This window comes from Bos grunniens, chromosome 17 (assembly GCF_055505025.1).
Source record: "Bos grunniens cultivar Pamir isolate PY7600 chromosome 17, Bosgru_T2T1.0, whole genome shotgun sequence".
Classification (NCBI taxonomy): domain Eukaryota; kingdom Metazoa; phylum Chordata; class Mammalia; order Artiodactyla; family Bovidae; genus Bos; species Bos grunniens.
In genome coordinates, this window is record NC_141181.1 from 54230929 (window position 1) to 54252819 (window position 21891).

Sequence of the window (21891 nt, forward strand, 5' to 3'; positions counted from 1 at the left end):
TACTGTCTTATTGAATGGGAGAGAATTCATCAAATAAGGTACATTGGTGCGATTAATTCTGCTGTCTCTATCTGGATGTTGGGAGGTGGAACATTCCAGTGGACAACGTGAGTAGAACACAGAACAGTTCAGAAAGGAAAAGACAAAGTCTTGGCAGGACTTTGATGCCTTCCTAGTGGGCGAGATAATTTTAAAGTCTTGCTTTTCATCCCCTCCCTTGTACTGTCCAAGTTTTCTTAAAAATAAGATTCAGATGCTTTGTTTACTTATTTTCTTGGCAATCTGTGTTGTCAAGACAACAAGAGCTGTTTGCCTAGAATAGGTTTCTCTGGTGTTCTTGGAGAAGAAAACTCAAAAAGCAAAGCCAATTCTTAATTTCATATCTTTTAAGAAGAAAACAGTTCCCTTGAGTGGGATGACTCCTATCCTAACAGCGGCTGAATGTTAGTGAAAGGCAATTGTGTTTGCTCAGCTCTGTTCTGATTCACTTTAATAAGCACTGCACCTAATTGATGGGGTTTTTAGCTCTGTGCTAAGTATACTAATAGTACCTTTGAGCACTTTAGTGCCAGGCACTGAGTTATTATCTTTTATTTTGGAGGTAAAATAGTTATGTAACATTATCTTTCAGGTGTACAACATTATGATTTGACGTCTGTGTGCATTCCACAGTAATCATCACCAAAAGTCTAGTCATCAGCATACATGTGATTCCTTTTACTCGTTTCGCCCATCCCCAACCCTCTTCCCCTTGGGTAACCACCAATGTGTCTCTGTGTCTATGAGTTTCGATTTATTTGTTTTCCTCTTTTTTAGATTCCGTATATGAGTGAAATCATATAGTGTCTTTCACCTTCTGACTTATTTCGCTTAACATAATACCCTCCTAGTATCTTCCAGCTATGTTGTTGCAAATGGCAAGATTTCATTCATTTTATGGTTAAGTAATATTCTATTAGGTTTAAATATTATACATCTTCTTTATCCATTTATCCATCAATGGACCCTACACACAATACTGTATCTAAACCTCAAGCCAAGCCTCTGAGTTAGGTTTATTATCCCCATTTGACAGCTGATGAACCCAAAGTCATTCATGCAAGGCTCAGTTCAGTTCAGTCACTCAGTCGTGTGTGACTCTTTGTGACCCCTTGGACTGCAGCACACCAGGCCTCCCTGTCCATCACCAACTCCTGGAGTTTACTCAAACTCATGTCCATTGAGTCGGTGATGCTATCCAACCATCTCATCCTCTATTGTCCCCTTCTCCTCCGGCTTTCAATCTTTCCCAGCATCAGGGTCTTTTCAAATGAGTCAGTTCTTTGCATCAGAGAGCTGGTAACTAGCGAAGCTGTGATTTCAGTTAGGTCTGACTGACTCCAAAGTCACTGCTTTCAACCACAATGTTCACAGTAAGCAAATGTTTCATTGTGGTATTTACCTGTACTCCAGGAATATATAGCTCTATTGGCAAGTCAGAAGGCAGGAGTGAAAAGTAAAGACTAAAGACACAGTGGGAACTTCCCTGGTGGTTCAGTGGCTAAGATTCTGTGCTCCCAATGCAGGGGGCCTGAGTTCAATGCCTGGTCAGGGAACTAGATCTCACATGCCACAACTAAAGATCCCAAGTGCTGCAAATCAGACCTGGTGCAGCCAAATAACTAAATAAATATATAAAAGAAAAAGAAGACACAGTTGCTGAGCATCAAGTAAGTGGGCCAGTCCTTGTTGTTGGAGCTAAGAAAGGGGAGAAGTCAAGGAGGGCCTGGGTCACAGCATTTCAGGAAATTCTTCCAGACAGAAGTGGGTCTTTGGTTTGAATTTAGATTTGAATGGACATACGTTTCTCACATAACTAGCTTCTTACTTTACATAGCTGTCCCTGGTGGCTCAACAGTAAAGAATCCACCTGCAATGTGGGAGAGCTGGGTTCGATGCCTGGGTTGGGAAGATCCCCTGGAGGAGGGCATGGCAACCCACTCCAGCATTCTTGCCTGGAGAATTTCCATGGACAGAGGAGCCTGGTGGGCTACAGTCGATGGGGTTGCATTGAGTTGAGTTGCAACCTTGGGGTTGCAAAGAATCAGACACGACTGAGCGACCTCCACACACACAGATATATCTGTGTTTGCCTGTATTAGCTCCAGTATTCTACTAAAATACAGACACCTGAGTAACACAATGTAAACACAGAATTGCAAATTTTAACAAGCAACAGGGAAAGATCAATATTTATTTTGGTTTCTTCAAAGCAGGAGTTGCTAGACTATTGCCCAGGGGCTGAATCTGCCATGTCACCTATTTTTATATGTCCCTCTAGCTAACAATGGTTTATACATTTTTAAATAGTTGAAGAAAAATCAAAACAATAATATTTTGTGACATTGAGAATTAAATGAAATTCAACTTTCAGTGTTCGTAAATAAAGTTTTATTCAAACACAGCCATGCCCATTCACTTACTTTTGTCTATGGCTGCCAGAATGTTAGAGTTGAGTAGTTACAAAAGAGACCATAGAGCCTGCAAAGCCTAAAATATTTACTACATGGTCCTTTACAGAAAAAGTTTGCTGACTCCTGCCATAGAGTCAGACATGTTCAAAATGCTCCCCATCAACTCCCCAAAATATATTTTTTTCAGACAATAGAAAAATATAGAAAAATACAGAACCATGCATCTGCCATTCAGAATTGACTGTTGATTAATTTTGCCATATGCTTCAAATTCATTTATAAGTAAAAGGCATGACACCTTACAAGGGCTTCCCTTGTAGATCAGCTGGTAAAGAATCCACCTGCAATGCAGGAGACCTGGGTTTGACCCCTGGGTTGGGAAGATCCCCTGGAGAGGTGATAGGCTACCCATTCCAGTATTCTTGGGCTTCCCTGGTGACTCAGCTGGTAAAGAATCTGCCTATAATGCGGAAGACTTGGGTTGGAACCCTGGGTTGAAAAGATCCCCTGGAGAAGGGAACAGCTACCCACTCCAGTATTCTGGCCTGGGTGGCAAAGTCAGACAGGACTGAGTGACTTTCACTTTCACATGACACTTTACAACATTCCTTATGCTTCCCATGTCTATTCTCTATCCTTGTCTCCTTATCTTAGTGGCAAACTGTCATTTGCATGCATCCCCTTTGCCTTTTTTTTTTTTTTTTTGCTTTTATTCATTTATTTAATTTATTTTAATTGGAGGATAATTACTTTGCAAAATTGTGAGGGTTTTTGCCATATTTCAACATGAATCGGCCACGGGTATACATACGTCTCCTTCCCTTTGCCTTTTAAACACTTGTATGAAAAAATAAAACAATGAAAAAAACCACTTGTATGTAGGGAATGTGTCTGTGAACAACAAAGACTGTGTTCTGCAACCTGCTTTTTTACTCAGCATTTTGTTTTGAGCTCTCCCCCGTCTGTACAAATAGATATGAGGTATTCAGTTGAACTATTGCATCATATCCCATCAAGTGGCTATAACACGTTTCACTGATCCATTCTCCCGAAAACATTTAGGACAGTTGTTCCCAGGTTTTTATTTTTACCAACGAACGCTGGCACGTTGAATAACACCAGAATGGGCGGTCATCTTAGTGGAACGCTCCGAATTGCTTGTGAGCGCTTCTGCTGCGTGAAAATGCCAGAGGAACTAAACTGAAAGGGACATCGAACCTTTAATTTGGACCTTGACTCAGGACTGAGTTTTGCAACCATCCAAGGACAGGCGGCGTCAGGCAGCCCTTGTGAGGTCTTAAGCCCCTCCCCGGAGCGCTGTCACCCAGCTGGGAGACTAAACACTCTCCAAGGGTTCCAGCGAAGTCAGGCGCCAAAGGGGTAAAATGTTTGGGAAGAATATGATGTCTGTCACGAAAAGCATCTCAAGTAGTCTTTGGGAAAGCCAGAACTTCATTGGGTTTCCTGTAGTTCGGTACATGCAGGTGGAGTGGCGGTGGGAAAGGAACACAGTCCCCAGCCTTTAGGGCGGGCCCCGAGCAGCGGTCTCTGGGGAGGCGGGGACGGAAGGATGTCCCCCGAACGAGTGGTGACCCGAAATCCAGGCCACATCCACCGCCGGGCGCCTGGGGCAGGGATAGCAGCCCGGGACCTGAGCCGAGCCTCGAGGCGGGGCCGCGGGTGACTCGCAGGCTTGGGGAAGTTTCCGTGGCTCAGCCGCCGCCCCGCAGTCCCAGCGTCTGACTAAATGAAGCGAGCTCAGCCGGCACGTCCGGCCTGCGCGAAGTGCCGCGGTCGCGGCGGGGAGAAGCCGGGCAGGTGACGCCGCGGGCGGAGGCAAAGTTGCAGTGCTGTCTCCCGCGTTCCCGCGCCCCGGCAGGTCTCTGCCCTCCTCGCGGGTCCGCAACCTCTCCCGACCCCGCTCCAGGCCCTGCCTCACTTCCCTCTCCTCCGCCTCCTCCCCTATCTTCTCCCTGCCCTCAGCCGCGCCGCTACTTTCGTCTCCTCAGGCTCCCGCCTCCTTCCCCTCCTCGGCGCGCGGCCGAGCCCTCGGGGGCGCGCGGCGGGCGCGGGTGGCTCCGCGCCGGGGTTTCCAGAGGCCGCAGCCAATCTCCGCGCAGCCCGCGGCCGCGTCGCGCCCGAGCCGGGACCCGCCGGCTCCTCCCTCCCCGCCCCCCGCGCGCCTGTCAGGGCCGCGGAGAGGAGCGCGCGGCCGCGCCGAGCCGAGCGGAGCCAAGCGGGGGACGCAGAGCGCGGGAGGCGGCGGCGGCGGCAGCGTGGAGCCCAGGTGAGCCGGCGGGAGCTGGGCCGCTGGCCGGGGACGCGGCCGCCGCAGCTCCGGCGGGCGCCTTCGCCCTCTCAGGGTGCGGGACTACGGCCCGGATTGCAGACAAAGCCCTGAGGCCGACCCCGGGTTCCCGAAGCCGAGGGGACCCCACGTGCGCCGCCCCACGCCCCGCCACGTGGGGACGCGGCCCCTGGCGCCCCTTCCCCCGCGTCTTCGGGGCGCAGGGGGCCTTGGGGTGGCCGCCTCGGCTGGGCCGCGCCCGGCCCGGGGTGGCAGGGGCGGTCCCGGAGTTTGGAACCGTTGTCACCGGCGGTCGGGGCAGTTTAGGATTTCGGAGGCGGCCTAGGCCCACCCCCTCGCGTTTGACAGGTGGCGAAAGCCGGGGCGCGCAGGCGGAGAGGGCTGACAGACTTTGAGCGACCCATCCCCGCTCCCCTCTTGTCTCGGGTGGGTGCACACCGGCGCCGTGGTGGGTTGGACATCTGGCGGCGGGACCCTGGACCGGCTGCTGTGGAACCGGGGGCCCCTCAGCCTCTCCTCTCTTGGCCCTCTCTGCCCCCGCCCCCTTCTCTCAGCCGGAACCTCACAAGCTTGGTCTTTTTTTGACCTAAATTCACCTCGGGGCCGCTGCATTCTGTGAACGCGGGGAGGTGCCTTCGCCGGTATCCTCCACCTGACTCTTGGGGACGCGGGGATGCTGGGCCCGGTCCCCGCTCAGCTTTGGTCTAGGTGCCTGGGCTGCCCGCCGCCCGCCCCCCCGCGCCGGGTTCCAGCCTTGCGCTTTTCCTGGCTTCCCCACCCCCTGCACTGCCCAGTTTGGGAAGCGGGGTGTTTTCACAGCTCTGCCAGCGGCCCTGCTGCTCTCACTTGGTGCTGAAGAGGTGGCGCCGAAGCCCCTCCTGTCTCCTTGGTAAGGTTGGGGCAGAGGGATGATGCTTGCGGGGCCGGGGATCTCAGTGCCCGCAGTTAACAGGGGCACGCTGGGCCGGGGTGAGTCGTGCAGTGCCCTCCTCCTCAGGGGCAACTTTTACCTTCCTCAGTCTGGAAGTTCCCACAGCCCTAGAGATATCTAGAGCTAAATAGAGCTATCTATGTAGCTCTAAATAGAGTTTTGCTGTTATTTACCACCCACCTCAGGTGGCTCTGCCCCCAGGGGAGAGAGAAGTAGATAGCTGTGTCCCCATAGAGCCCCTTGTTCCTGGGGGGAGGCAGGGGCAGCAACACGGGGAGGGCTTTGCGGGAGTTACCCCCTACCCCGCACCCCACCCCGCCAAAGCGCCTCACAAAAACATTCAACTTAGGAACCAACTGTGCATGCTTCCTGGTGGGTCCTAGAACTTCTTTCCGGACCGCGGGTCCTAAACCCTTCCTGTATAGAGAGCAGCCTTTTGTAGGGAGAGCGCACAGCCTGTTTTTGTGATAAAAAGTAATGCCCATCTGATGGGCCCCTAACTTGGATAATAATAATAGTGTTCATAACCAGCATTTATGGAGTTCTTACTGTGTGTTAGATGGGCTTCCCAGATGGCTCAGTAGTAAAGAATCTGCCTGCCAAAGCAGGTTCGATCCCTGGGTTGGGAGGATCCCCTGGAGGAGGAAATGGCAACCCGCTCCAGTATTCTTGCCTGGAAAATTCCATGGGCTACAGTCCATGGGGTCACAAAGAGACATGACTGACTGACTGAGAGCATGTGTTAAATACTATACTGTGTGTTGCAGGCATTATCCCATTTATTGCCTACCAAAATCTTGTAGGGTGGGGATTTTTATCTCCATTGTATAGAGATGAGGAAACTGAGGCTAAAAACAATCCTGCAGTTTGCTAGGAGTTAGCCCATTTTATAGAAAGGCTCAGAGAAGCTAAGTAACTTGCCCAGGGTCACACAGCCAACCCAGGCTGTGGTCCTAAAGCCTGTGCACTTTACCACCTGTTCTAGAACAGAGGCCTTTGCAAGGCTGCCCTAGGCTTCTTGAGGAGCCCAGAAATGTTTGCTAAAACAGCCTGAGGTGTCACGGTGGTGATGCTGATTGACTTGGGCTTGTGTTTGTTTCCAGGTTGTTAGTGGGCTGGTAGACAAGTATATTCACTAATAACTATGCAGTAATTCTCATCAGAGGTGTTTCCACCTTCCTGGTGAGCATTTGGAGAAGTGTGGGGGTGACTTTTGGTTGTCAAAATGAAGCTGAGCACTCCTGACTTCTGGTAGGCAGAAGCTGGGGATGCCAAATATCCTGCAGGCAGGCCAGATTCACAGCAGGCGTGAAGAATTGCCCTGCCGTAAATGGCTAAGAGTGCTCCTGCTGAGAAATACCAGGAGGAATAAGTGCTGTGGAAATGAGGAAGCAGAGGGCAGTGGGGATTCTGGAGAAATCCCTTCTGGCAGGTGTGAATACAGGAGGCTTTCCGAAGGAGGTGTCATTCGTGCTGAACTTTGAAGGATGGGCTGAAAAGTGGAGATTGGATAGGACGAGGGAAGGGGTGTAGGATGGGATGACCTAGCAGAGGGAGCTTTCTGGAGTAACCTGGAATCCCCTTCTTGAGAACTGCATCCCAGATGGGCTGGTTGGTGGGGAAGCACCTCTCTCAGGAGGAAGGGATAGGCGGGTGGGGCAGGCCAAGCCTGTTTTCAAGGCTTTTTGGCTGAGATTTTAACGTGGGCCACGGAGTTGCCCTGACCGCATCATGAACCCATTTCATGGATGGGCTTGGAGAGGCTGAGTAGCTCGTTCAGGATCATGGTGGTTGTGGGAAGCATATGGTTCTCGTTTCCTGATGCCGGTAATTTCGGGCACATGCTATTTCAGATTTTCCTTTGGGTCAGAGGGCCTTGTTTTGCTATTTTGCACAGATGTTTTGCTTTTCCCAGTAGCTCCTCCCCTTTGGGCTGGGCCAGATAACCCAGATGCAGGCTTCGGCCTTCAGCCTCACTTCTGTGCCTTCTTAACTGGAAAGTTGAGGAAATCGCCATTTCCCTTTGGGAACTGACTTTTCTCCCTTAAGGCTATGCTTGTTATATACTGACCTGTTAGGAATGTAGGACCTATTGTGTCTGGCTTTCATTGAACATAATGTTTTCAAGGTTGTCCCTTGTTGTAGAATGTATCACTGCTTCCTTTCTATGACTGAATAATCTGTGTATGGATACACTATATTTTGTTTTCTTGTATTGTTTCTGCTATAAGAGCTTCTTCTTTTCTTTTTTAAATTTTAATTAATTAATTTACTTATTTTTGGCTGCGCTGGGTCCTCATGGCTGCACTTGGGCTTTCTCTCATTGCGATGAGCAGGGGCTACTCTCTAGTTGGGGTGTGTGGGCTTCTCACTGCTTCTTTTATTGTGGAGCATGGGCTCAAGCACTCCGGCTCAGTAGTTGTGGCTTAGTTGCCCTGTGGCATGTAGAGTCTTCCTGGATCATTGGAAGGTGGGTTCCCATCCACTGGACCACCAGGGAAGCCCCATAAGAGCTTCTTAAGGCCTTTGTACTTTCTTAAACTTCTTTGTACTTTCCTTTGCCTCCGCAGCCCCCAACTAATAAACTTCTGAGTACACGACATTACTTTGTCACTCTGTTTGCAGGGAGAAAGTGATGGAAGAAAGGTTCTCCGAAATCAACTGGAGACCAGCTTCCTGGAACAAGGAAACTCCCTTACTTTTCAAAACTCTCTCACTTCACCCTCCTAGCTCCAGTCTAAGCCCATCACTTCCCAGGTCAGCTCACAGTGTGATTTTCAGGGAAAGCCTGGATTTTATTCAGTTTCATTCATTTCAGTCATGATTTGTTAAATGCAGGTTCCTGTGTGATTTTTTTGGTATGTATATTGTGAGATCCTTTTCCAGGTAAGGAAATCCACAGAGTAGAGAAAGCCTCACCAGACAGATGGTGCTGGCACCCTGTGGCCAGGCATGGAGTCAGCTCAGGTCCTGATAGCTTTGCCAGGAAAGCCCACCAAGAACATGGAAATGGAGTGGTCTGATCAATGAGCTGGGAGGAAGCCCAGAGAATTCCAGTCCCTGAACCCCTCCTATATGATGGCTGGGAAAAGTGGAGCACAGAGAAGAAGGGAGAATGTAGTCTTTTTAGAGAGAACATTGCTTATGGGCCATGTTGTATGTTGGGCATTTTTCTAGAAGATTGACTCTACAGCTACCCTCTAGGTAGGTTGCTGCAGCTCTGTTTTACAGATGAGAAAATCAAGGCCCAAGTCCCCTGAGATCTGTATAGTTTCCTGACATACCTTCTCGTCCTGAGCACTCATGTCTCCCTTGGCCTCCTTATGCTGCCAAACGATGCCCATGTTCTCATGGAGTGGAATCAACCTTCCCCAGGAGATGATGGTGTGGAAATGATTTCCAAATGGTTGTGCTCTCAAAAAAATAAAAAGATTTTGAATGGTTACTTTTTCTTCCTTCCCTGATTGGATCCCTTCCTTGATAAAACCAAAAAGAAGGGCATATTTAAAAGGAGCGCTGTTTGACTTCACAGAAAAGACCTCTGGCATTCCCTGCTGCGGGATGCTAGTGACCAAAACGGGGAAGGAATTATTTTAGCTGCCAGTGTTTTCAGTTTCAGTCATGTGTGTAGTGTTGCTGCTGAATTTTTCTTGTCAATTATGAAACATTTTAAGGATAGAGAAAAAAAAAAGTGGATAGAAGAAAAAAATTTTTCGTTGTTGATTGGCTCATGGTTTTGGAAGGCTGGAAGGAGGCCCAGGGGCAGAAAGGAGGCAGAGCAGGGTGCTGGTGATTTTTCACTGAACCCACACTTTTGGGAGGGGCTGGTGACAAGCTCCGTCCTGGGAACCAAGGAGTGCTGGGACTTGATCCTTGTCCCTAAGGAGCGCCTGAGTGAGCGGTCTGGAACTGTTGAGGGTCAGTTTGGAAAAGATGAACAATTCTAGCATTTTTCCGTTTTGAAAAGGAAAGAAGAAAGAAAATGGGAAGAGTGTGTTGTGCCCCTACCCTCCTCACCCCCAGAAAGCTGCTGAGCAACTATTTTTATGTTGTCCCTTTTTATCCCTGTTGGCTTCTGTAAATAGTTGAGAGATGGCAGTTGCAGGGATAAAAATGCTAATTCCAACCTGGAGAGGAGACACTGATAGTCCCCCAAGGAAATGGGGAGGAAGGCCAAGGTCTTGCCCCTCTGCCCCTCCTGCTTGGGCATGGGGTGGGAAGTGAGTGGGGGTGGGAAGTGAGTCGGGGTGGGGTGGGGAAGGCACACAGTGGGAGGTGCCTGAGATAAGCCTCTGTTGGAGAAGTTTAACTGGGGAACCAGTGGTTTGGTGGGGGGGCAGGGTGTGGAGGGAAGGACACCTCCCTTGTGAGTTTTTAAAACCGCTTTGGGATTTTGCCATTAAGGCCTCTGGCAGAGATTTTATTTAGATTTGTTCCCAGACAATTCTACTGCCCTCTGGGTCCAAGTGTGGGGGACACGATTGGACCCCCAGAGCCAGCTTCCAGCCCGTCTTTGCCCCTGGCTGGGGCTGCTTTGTGCTGAAAGCTGGGAAGGGAGGAAGCTAGATTTAGCATCACCTCCAAACAGCAGGGAAGAGGAAGGGAGAAGGGCTGTGGGTGGGCGAGGCCCGGATGCCTGTAGATTCCCAGTTGGCCCCCTCCCTCTGATTTGTCAAGCTGCAGAATGTTGGAGTCAAGTGTTTTATTTTCATTACAAATTGAAATTTCAATTGTTTCCCACTTCTTCCTTGTTGTTGTCATCGTTTAGTCATGTCCGGCTCTTTTTGGGACCCCATGAACTGCTGGACTTCTTCCTTAGGTTCAGTAAAAGACTGGGAGGGATTCAGTGGGAGAAGAGGAAGTAAGATGATTCCTACCTCACTTTTCTAAATACCCCCAACATCCACACCCACACTTACCCATTCATTCATGCTCTTCAAGGCAAGGACCATCTGCACACACCTGACCTTAGGTACCTGGCATGAGATGGGGGATGCTCTTTCTCTCTGCGATACTTCATTATTGACCTAACAGTAGCGGTCTAGGAACTCTTAAGACAGTGGAGGTTCTTACTCTGCCAGCATCCAGGGCAGAAGGGGACACTGCAGGGGTCAGGGGTCATACCCTGGCCTAGCCTGGGACCTGCTGGGCTGCCTAGGAGAGGTCATCTCACCTCCCTGGGTCTCAACCACTACTTTTGAAGCCCTAGTGTGTTGATTATGAAAGCTGTGAGAGTGTGTGCAAAATTCTTGACACAGATAAGCAAGGATGCGAAATTATAGGCACACTCTGCTTTTAATTTTGTAAAAAGTGATGCATATGGATAAGAATTAGAAGGGAAGATGGAAAGAGTTAAGTTAGCATGGTGTGATTAGAAAAAAAATTATTTTAATATAAATTGAAGGGGCTTGAACTTGATAGCCACTGAAGTGCTTTCTTGGCAACAGCTTCTATTTAGGGAGCATTTGCTGTGTGCAGGGCCCTGTGTGGTGGTAGTTGAGGTAGGCATTGTTATCCTCAAGGTCACCAGCAAAGAAGGGCTGTGCCCTTGATCACAAATGCTTCCCCCTCTCTGGGAGCCTTTGATTTCACACCTGTACTTTCCCAAATCACTGTGTGATTTGGTACAGTTCAGTTCAGTTGCTCAGTTGTGTCCGACTCTTCGCGACCCCATGAATCACAGCACGCCAGGCCTCCCTGTCCATCACCAACTCCTGGAGTTCACTCAGACTCACGTCCATCGAGTCAGTGATGCCATCCAGCCATCTCATCCTCTGTCGTCCCCTTCTCCTCCTGCCCCCAACCCCTCCCAGCATCAGAGTCTTTTCCAATGAGTCAACTCTTCGCATGAGGTGGCCAAAGTACTGGAGTTTCAGCTTTAGCATCATTCCCTCCAAAGAAATCCCAGGGCTGACCTCCTTCAGAATGGACTGGTTGGACCTCTTTGCAGTCCAAGGGACTCTCAAGAGTCTTCTCCAACACCACAGTTCAAAAGCATCAATTCTTCGGCGCTCAGCTTTCTTCACAGTCCAACTCTCACATCCATACATGACGACAGGAAAAACCATAGCCTTGACTAGAGGGACTTTTGTTGGCAAAGTAATGTCTCTGCTTTTGAATATGCTATGTAGGTTGGTCATAACTTTCCTTCCAAGGAGTAAGCGTCTTTTAATTTCATGGCTGCAGTCACCATCTGCAGTGATTTTGGAGCCCCCCAAAATAAAGTCTGACACTGTTTCCACTGTTTCCCCATCTATTTCCCATGAAGTGGTGGGACTGGATGCCATGATCTTCGTTTTCTGATTGTTGAGCTTTAAGCCAACTTTTTCACTCTCCACTTTCACTTTCATCAAGAGGCTTTTAAGTTCCTCTTCACTTTCTGCCATAAGGGTGGTGTCATCTGCATATCTGCGGTTATTGATATTTCTCCCAGCAATCTTGATTCCAGCTTGTGTTTCTTCCAGTCCAGCGTTTCTCATGATGTACTCTGCATATAAGTTAAATAAGCAGGGTGATAATATACAGCCTTGACGTACTCGTTTTCCTATTTGGAACCAGTCTGTTGTTCCATGTCCAGTTCTAACTGTTGCTTCCCGACCTGCATACAGATTTCTCAAAAGGCAGGTCAGGTGGTCTGCTATTCCCATCTCTTTCAGAATTTTCCAGTTTATTGTTATCCACACAGTCAAAGGCTTTGGCATAGTCAGTAAAGCAGAAAAAGATGTTTTTCTGGAACTCTCTTGCTTTTTCTAGGATCCAGCGGATGTTGGCAATTTGATCTCTGGTTCCTCTGCCTTTTCTAAAACCAGCTTGAACATCAGGAAATTCACAGTTCACAAATTGCTGAAGCCTGGCTTGGAGAATTTTGAGTATTACAAGTCACTCAGATTCTGTGTTTCAGTTTTCCTTATCCGTGAGATAAGCATGATAATAGTACCTAACTCATAAGGTTGTTGTGATGGTTAAATGAGATGATACATGTACGGTGTGGTAGTGCCTGCCACTAGGCCAGCACTAAAGACTAGTTATCACTATTATTGCATCTACAACTCCTATGGCTGCTGCTATAGTGATGTCATTAAAAAAAATTTTTTTTTAATTGGAAGAAAATTGCTTTACAATGTTGTGTTGGTATCTGCCTACAACAATGTGAATCAGCCTTAATTCTGTACATATCCCCTCCCTCTTGAGTTTCCCTCCCCTCCCGCCTTCCCACCCCTCTAGGTCATCACAGAATGCCAGGCTGAGCACCCTCTGTTATATAGCTCCCTCTGTTATATGTCAATGCCACTTTCTCAACTTGTCGATTCTTGTGTTAAAAATACTAGTCAGTTTCTTCCCTTCATTCCATCCTGTTGATAAGCCCTTTCCTTCCCTGTTTTTGATTTTTTTTTTTTCCTGTTAAAATTAAAAAAAATTTTAAAGCAACTTGAAAATGCTGGTGTCTGCCAAGCTGTCAGTGTGAAGGCTGTCAGGGGTTTCAGCTGCTTGGCAGTTTGGCCTGGTTGGGAGCCTTAAAGTGTAGGGAACTGATCATCTGTCAGGGAGCTTAGTGGAGAAGCTTTTCTGTCAATCAACTCTGTATCATTTATCTGTTAGGACTTTTGGTTGTAAATGTCAGAAAACCAACTGCAAACTAGCTTATGCAATAAATGGGAATTTACTGGCTCATGTAGATTAAAAACTCCTGGGGATACATGGACTGCAGGTAGGGCTGGATCCAGGTGCCACACAGTATCTCCAACTTTAATTCTTTTCTGTCTCTCTCCTCTCTCTCTCTCAGCTTCATTCTAATGAAGGGTTCTCCCAAGCCCCTGGTAACTCTAGAAGTACATCTTCACTGCTCTGTGTTCCACAGAAAGAGACATTCTTAATACTTCCACAAAATCCTAGAATGAGACTTTAGTAGACTGACTTGGGTCACACATCCACTCTTGAAACAATCACTTGAATAGAGCAGTTGATGCCCAGTTGACCAGACTTGAGTCATAGTGGAACCCCTAAAGCTGACAGCATGGCCAGCTCCACGGAGTCCCCTTTGACACACAAGGATTGATTCCTGACGTGAATCAGGCTGCTGTTATCATACTAAAGGAACTTGGATGGATTCAAGGCCGGCTAAAGAAAACGTCTGACCTTCTGAGTGGTCTTGGGATGAATAAAATAAACAGTGACCTCTGGCCAGTATTTACTGAGTGCTGGCAGTGTTCTAGAAAGTTCTAGGTCCTGGAGTCCAATAAACAAGAAAGGGAAAGGCAACGCTCTTACAAGTTCAGTTGCACTGACATCTCTGTGCCCAGGCACATCTTCCCGAGTGCTATAAGACACCGCACCTTCACATTCTCGCTTCTCACACAGGTTGGAGTGTCGGGGAGCCAGAGGAATGGGCTCAGGTATCCCTCTTTGTTAGAGATTTTGGCTCAGCCTGGACTTCCTTCTGGACACAATATGTGGACATTGCAAGGCTGTACCTGTCATTTTTAGCCCCTTTCTGAAAAACTCAACCAGTTTTAGCCCTGCTTGGAACACTGCATAACTTTGGGCAAATCAATAAATCTGTCTGAGCCTTCCTTTTCTCATTGGTGAAATGAAACGGTTGGAATAGGTGATCACTGACGCATGCCCTTTATAGCACTAAGGTCCAGTGCATCTCAGAGTAGGGCGTGTAGGGGCGAGATAGGTGGTGAGAGGTGGAAAAGAAGGAGGATGTGTAACATGGCACTCAGCCTGTCCTTGGCATTGGGAAGCCAAAGGGGAGTGGTGAGGACTGTGGCATGCAGGCCAGTGCGTCTACTGTCCACAGCTACAGGGAGTTGTTCAGGAAAGAATTCAGGCCCAGTGTTATCAGTGTTCAGTTTTTCAAGAGCCTGGACGTTTTGATTTTTTATCTGAAATCTCCTGGCTCTGAAATGTTGGCATCTCATTCAAATAGTTTTAAACACAGTGTAGGCCAAGCAAAATACATTGGGTGACCCCCATCACATGAGAGGGACTTTGGGCTCCAGGGACTGTGATGGGGATGGAGTCTGTTCACTCCAAAGCCAGCACTATGGGAATTCCCTGATGGTCCAGTGGTTAGGACTCTGCGCTTTCACTGCCCAGGGCCCTGGTTCAATCTCTGGTCGGGGCACTAAGATCCTGCAAGTTGTGCAGCACAGCCAAGAATAAATAAATAAATAATAGATTAAAGAAAGAAAGGGAAAAAAAGCCAGCACCATCCCTCATGTCCTCTGTAAAGGAAGGACCCTTGTCTCTGGGGGAAATGATCAGTTTCAATGCCTCCAAACTAAAGACTATACAAGGAGAGACAGTTTTAAGAGTCTGTGTCACTGAGTCTGATAAAGACTGCTTGGCTGGGCCAAGACCCAGAATCTGGAGTATTCCAGCTGATGTCAAGTCTCAGCATTGTGTCAGCTGCTATAGCTGAGCCTCCCAGGTCTCCCACTTAAGTTCTGGGAGATACCCTCTGCATCGTGGCCTCTGGGGCAGCAGGCTTGTGTGGTTGGGTGGGGAGCTGTGTTAGTTTGCTAGGATTGCCATGACACAGTACCACAAACTGGGCAGCTTCAGTGATAGAAATGCATTATCTCACAGTCCTGGAGGCCGGAAGTCCAACAGGCTGAAAGTTCCAGAGGCTGAAAGTCCCAGAGGCCGGAAGTCCCAGATGGAGGTGTTATAGGGCTGGTTCTTCCCAGGGCCGTGAAGGAGAATCTGTTGCTGTCTCTCTTCCGATGTCTGATGGCTGTTGGCAGTCTTGAGTGTTCCTTGACTTGTAGGCGCAGGACCCCAGTCTCTACCTTCACATTCTCATGGTGTTCTCCATGTGGTGTGGGTCTGTCCAGATTTCCCCCTTTTCTTAAGGACACCAGTCATATTGCATTAGGATTCTGGCATATCTTTTTTGGGGGACACGATTCCATAACCCATAACAGGTGCTGAGTGGGGCCTCTGTGGCTTTGCCTGGGCCACCCCGCCTGCTCCCATCAGCTTCCAACAAAGTTCTTGTGCTCTGGCCCCCCCAGCCGCCCACTGTCCCCTGGCCCCATTCAGCTCCAGGGGTCTTCTTTCTGCTGCCTCCCCTCTCCCACCTCTTTCCTGGTGCAGGGCTTTCTCAGAAGATCTTTCCTCCTCCTGGAACAAGTTGCTGCCCCCTTAGTACCAACTCACCCTGTTGGTCTCAGCCGAAATGTAACTGCCCCAAGTGAGGCCTCTCTTGACCCAGACCCTCCCACTCAGACCGTACTCCTCCCAGGGTCCTTGTGTTGTTCTCTTTGATATTATCCTGGTTTTCTCCTCCAGTTTGTGCTTATAGAGTCACTTGTGTGCCTGCTTTTCAGAAATTACATTTATTCTGTTTATCTGGCACATAGTAGGTCCCCAGTAGTTACTTGTTGAAGGAAGGAATGGATGAGTGAATTTTCTTTTGGACTTCCCTAGGCCTCAGTTTCCCCAGGTGAGAGAGGATGTGGCTGGCCAAGCCTGTTATCCCAGGGAGGACATCATCTCTGGCCTTGGCAGCATCCACACAGCTATTTTGGGCCCCTCTGTTGTCCTGGAGTGTCTGCTGGGACCTCTGGGGAGCCTACAGAGGACCCTGTGACATGGGTCAGGGCATATCGCTGGCTTGCTCTCTGGCTACTTGCTGTGCTGAGGCTCCCGTGGTGGTGGCTTGGCACTTGGTAAGCAGGGCAGGTTGGAAACTGCCTCCAGGAAACGCATTTCCTGGAGGCCTGTGCACTTGGCTTCCTGGCAGAGGAAGGAGTGTTCCCTTCATCCTGGCCTGAAGCCCGGTCCATCTGCTCCAGGAAGGTTCTGGTCCTCCGTTTGAGCCACCTGTGAAAGGGGAGGGAGTCGAGGGAGGGGTTGCCAGCCAAGGGCGGTAGGGAGGCTTCAGGGCCTGGGGAAGGAACCATGGATTGGGCAGGAGGCTCGAGGAGGGGACTTTTCGAATTTTCTCAAACCTCAACTCTCCCCACCGCCCCCCCAAAATCGAGTGTTTAGCTGTCCCTCTCTTGCAGAGGGCCTGTGAGGATTAAATGATAACCTAGACAGAGCCTTTACCATGATTGGTAAAGAAGTGCTCAGTTGGATGTAGCTGTTATAATGCAAACCACTGTCTTGTGTGTGATTCCACCCCCCCACCCCCTACCCCTAGTGTTGATAACTTTCATCAGCTCCTTTAAAGGCTGTGACCTCAGAGGATATGTGACCTTAAAACCAATCAGACTCCAGCTTAGACTCTATGGGGTCAGTGGTGCTGAATGGCCAAGGCCTTGACTGCCAGGTGGCCTTGAGGCACTGAGGTTTGTGTCCCTTGAGGCTCTTTCTTGAGACCTGGACACACCTGCCCCTCCAGTACAGAGGTCCCGACTTCCATCCCAACCGCTGGCCCTGCCCCAGCAGGTGCAATTTTTCCCTCTTCTTTCTCCTCCAGGCCTCAAGAGCCAAGGCACAGGCCAGACACTAGCTTGTCATGGAGACTGATTAAAAACAGCTTTGCCGGGAGTGGATGGCTTGGTGTCCTTGGCCTGGAGTGGCGATCGATAAGCAATTGTTTTCCTGTTGGCAAGAAAAAAAAAATTCTCCATTAACTTTATCAGGTGCTGCCAGACTAGTTTTCTTTTCAGGAACTCCGCAGCCCTGTCAGAAGTGGCCCTGGGAAGGAGGACAGGCTTTTGGAGGAGACATAGGCCCTTGATGCCAAGGCTGCAGAACATACACAGGAGGAAGAACATTCTGGAACACAGCCTGGCAGGTCGTGGGCATTCAGTAGGTTTTTGTTGGAAGAGGAGGTTTTTGAGCACTTTAAGCATGCACCAAACATGAATATTGAGTTCTTAGCTCAGTTAATCTTCATGACTTGGCTGAGTGCCCGTTTTATAGATAAGAAAACCGAGGCTGCAACCCCAGGCAGTCAAACTTCAGGGGCTCTGCTTTTCCATTTCTGGGAAATAAGGATGATAAAAAGGATATGTAAAGTAACAGTGACTGGGACTATGGAGAACATTGAACTCAGGTTGTGTTCTTTCACTGAAGAGAAAGCCAAGACAGGGGAACCATTTAATGATTTTTTTCTCAGATGCAGCCAGAGTGGGACAGAGGGTTAGGAGACAGGGTCAACTCTTCCCTCCTCCAACTGCTCCTGCAGTCAGGCCTAATCATCCTAATTCCTCTTATGGTTACAGTTAACTTTCTTTTAAAAATTCATTTCTGAATAGTTACTATTTGCATACTTACTTTTATAGGAGTAAATGTAAATATAGTGAAAATTTAGTCCCTCCCACCCTGCCCCCAACCCCGACTTCTGCAAACTGGTTATCTTCTCTTGAGGCCACTGTTATCATTTTCTTGTGTATCTTTTCAGAAATATGCTGTGCATACTCGATTATGTACGGATGTACAGTCCTTCTCCCTGTGCCAACAGCAGCATGCTAGTGCCTTGGTTTTTTCCCATGGAACAGCATGTTTTGGAGCTAACTCATGTTAGGATGTACAGAGTCACCTCTTTTAAAATAAATGCATGATTTTTTCCTGGGCTACATTACCTCATTTTATTTACTCAGTCCACCATAAATAGTCATTTCAAACCACACTACCAACATAATCTTGTACATATATCATTTTTTATGTGTGAGATTGCCTATAGGCTAAATACTCAGGTACAGAATTGCTGAGTCAAAGGTATATGCATTTGGAATTTTATTAGATAGTGGTGAATTTTCCTTCATAAGGATGCTACTAAGTCATTTGTTGTTTTCAATCTCTCAGTCATGCCTGACTCTTTGTGACCCCATGGATTGCAGCACGCCAGGTTTCCCCATCCTTTACCATCTCCCGGAGCTTGCTCAAACTCATGTCCGTTGAGTCAGTGATGCCATCCAGCCATCTCATCCTCTGCTGCTGCTTTCTCCTTTTGCCTTCAGTCTTTTCCAGCATCAGGGTTTTTTTTTCCAAAGAGTCAGTTCTTCACATCAGATGGCCAAAGTTTTGGAGCTTCAGTTTTATGTCCTTCCAATGAATATTCAGGGTTGATTGCCTCTAGGATTGATCATCCTCCCCATGAAAATAGTGCTGTTACTATATTTTTTGTCTTTGCCAATCTGATAGTTGGAAAAAAGGTATTTTTTTGTAGCTTTATTGTTATTTTCTTAATTTTGGTAAAATATATATATAATATAAAATTTACCATTTTAACCGCTTTCAGGTGTGCAATTCAGTGGCCCTGTTTACATTCAGAATGTTGTGCAGCCATCGCTGCTAATCCATTTCCTGAACTTTTTCTTCACCCCAAACAGAAACTCTGTGCCTCTTAAGCAATGACTGCCTGTTTCTCTCTCCCCTACCCTCTGGTAACCTCTATTCTAAACGTCCTGTCTCTCTGAATTTGCCTGTTATCTAAGTGAAGTCATACAGTATTTGGCTTTTTAAATGTTTGGTTTGTTTCACTTAGCATGTTTCCAAGGCTCATCCATATTATAGCACATGTCAGAATGTTATTCCTTTTTATAGCTGACTGATATTTTATTGTCTAAACAAACCACATACTGTTTATCCATTCTTCCATTGACAGACCCTTGAGATGTTTCTAGCTTTTGGCTATTGTGAATAATGCTGCCATGAACATGGGTGTATAAGTTTCTGTTTGAATCCTTGCTTTCAGTTTTTTGGGGTGTATGTATATATATATGTGTGTGTGTATGTATGTATGTGTGTATATATATATATATGGAATTGCTGAGTCAAATGATAATCCTACATTTAACTTTTTGATGACCCCCCAAACCATTTCCTTGTAGTTTATTTATCTGGGGCTGTGCTGGGTCTGTGTTGCTGCGTGTGAGCTTCTCTAGTTGTGGTGAGCAGGGGCTACTCTCTGGTTGTGTTGCTGAGGCTTCTCATTTTGGTGGCTTCTCCTGTTGCAGCGCACGAGCTCTAGGGCACACAGGCTTCAGTAGTTGTGGCTCGTGGGCTCCGGAGCGTAGGCTCAGTAGTTGTGATGCATGGACTTAGTTGCCCCACAGCATGTGGAATCTTCCTGGACCAGGGATCAAACCAGTGTCCCCTGCATTGCAAGGCAGACTCTTAACCACTGGACCACCAGGGAAGCTTTTCTTGTAGTTTGAATTTGCACTTCTCTTATTGTAACTGAGGCTGAGCATCTTGTCACATGATTGGGTACTTTGTCATTCCTTTACATGGAACTCTGTGGGTTCATAAATCATGCCATGTCTGGGCTAGGATGCTGTTTTTATTTCCTTAATGCCTTTCCCAGTCGTCTTTCCCTGCTCCACAAGGGACCCCCATCTGCCCAGTCATGGTCCAAATTGCATACATAGACATTATTCCATAAATACCTCTCAAAAATAAATAAATAAATAAATAACTCTCATAGTACTGACCCAAGAGGGCAGGTTGCATTTCTCTGGCCCTCAACCAGGCCCTCCAGGAAGCACTGGCTTTCTGCTCCCATCTGTGCTTTCTTCTCCACGACCCCTCACCACTGTCACCCAGTGTCCTAAAGAGATATCATTATATTCATTCATAAAATATCTCTCCTCGGTCCTCACTGTTTTCCTGGCACCTTCGTGATGTGGGTGATCAGTGTGGCGCTGCCATCTGTGGATGTACTTCCTGAATTCCAGTGGTACCTGTGACATTTGTCCAGCAGAATTTGTCAAACATACGAACCAAAGGTTAATATTCTGTCCCAGAGACAGAAGGAATTGACAGTCTGAGGGAGTGTCAATCTCTTTTTTTCTTTTCCTAAATTCATGTAACATAAAATTAACTTTTAAAAAATGTATAATTCAGGGACTTCCCTGGTGGTCTAGTGGCTAAGACTCTGCTCTCCTAATGCAGGGGGCCCGGGTTTGATCCCTGGTCAGGGAACTAGATCCCGCATGCTGCAACAAAGACCTGCTTCAACCACATAAATAATTAAATAAATATTAAAATAAAAATAGTTTAAAAAAATGTACAGTTCAATGGCATTTAGTCCATTCACAGTGTTGGGCAACCATCACCTCTGTCTAGGTCCAAAATATTTTCATCACCCCCAAAGGAGACCCCATACCCACTGGCAGTCACTCCCTATTTCCCCCAACACCTCTCCACTCCTAGGCAACCACTAATCTGCTCCCTGTCCGTATGGATTTGCCTGTTCTGAAAACTTCATATAAATGGGATCATGCACATGTGATCTTTTGTGTCAGGCACCTTTCCCTTAGCATCATGTTTTTGAGGTTCATGGGGGTTGTAGCCTGTGTCGGTTCCTTTTTAGTCATATTCCATTGTGTAGACGGACCACATTTTGCTTATCCATTCATCTGTCAGTGGATGTGTGGGTTGGTTTTCTTCCTTTTGGCTGTTGTGAGTAAAGCTATTTGGGTATATACCTAGGAACAGAATTGTTTGGTCATATGGTAATTCTCTGTTTAATCTTTTGAGGAACCACCAAGTTATTTGATGTTAACTTCTTTTTTTTTTAGTCTCATGTTTGCCTTTCATCTTGCAGGTACTAGTTGGGGGCTGAACTAGGGGAACATTAGATCATAGGTATGTGGAGCCTGACTCTTCACACAACACAAATCACCCAGGCTCACATACTCTTTGAGCGCCCGTTCTTCCTCTGGTATGACCCCTGACCCCTTACTCCTCAGTTGAGAATTGTTGGCCTGAGATCAGGCCAGGCGACTGGACTCCCGTGTGCATGGTCTTCACATTAGGAGACCTGGACAAATCCCTCTCCCTCTCTCGAGCCACAGTCTCCCCATTTACAAAATGAGGTTATAATGGCAAACCAACAATGTAGAGTGCCTGTGAAATTATCCTGATGTGTGGAAGATATGTTATAAACTGTAAAGTGCTGTCTGAATCGTTGCTTTTGTGAAATGATGCAGCCTAGAGGTCACCATGCAAAAGTGTTTCATTTCACCTGCCCAGCATTTTAAAATATTTAAAATAACTGCTGACTTAAACAAAAAAAAGAGATCTCATTTAACATCCTGGCTTTAGATCTTCTCTTGGGAAAAAAAAAAGAGAGAGAGAGGTGAGGAGGTAACCAGACAATTCTAGGCTCCAGTCCTTGCTTAACAACAATTGGCTTGAGCTAGAACTAGGTGCCACCTCTGTAGGGGTGCGGGTGCTCAATTTTGGGGGTTTTCTCATACTTGGTTTCTACAGGTTTGAATTTGGGATTC

General features: G+C 47.6%; 1 protein-coding gene and 1 non-coding gene across 10 annotated transcripts in view; both read left to right on the top strand.

The window, feature by feature from the left end:
• The first annotated feature begins 4634 nt into the window (after positions 1-4634).
• CAMKK2 (calcium/calmodulin dependent protein kinase kinase 2) overlaps positions 4635-21891 on the top strand; it is a 52524-nt gene continuing 35267 nt past the window's right edge. For 5 of the 9 annotated variants that reach the window (XM_086347690.1, XM_086347681.1, XM_086347684.1 and 2 more), the window contains exon 1: positions 4635-4740. The gene's annotated coding sequence lies outside the window, so the exon portion shown is untranslated. Of the gene's footprint in view, positions 5651-21891 lie in introns of all 9 variants that reach the window. The other 4 variants (XM_086347689.1, XM_086347686.1, XM_086347682.1 and 1 more) reach the window with 4 other exon arrangements.
• TRNAR-CCU (transfer RNA arginine (anticodon CCU)) lies at positions 20509-20581 on the top strand. Its single transcript has one exon. It is a non-coding gene; the product is annotated as a tRNA-Arg (tRNA).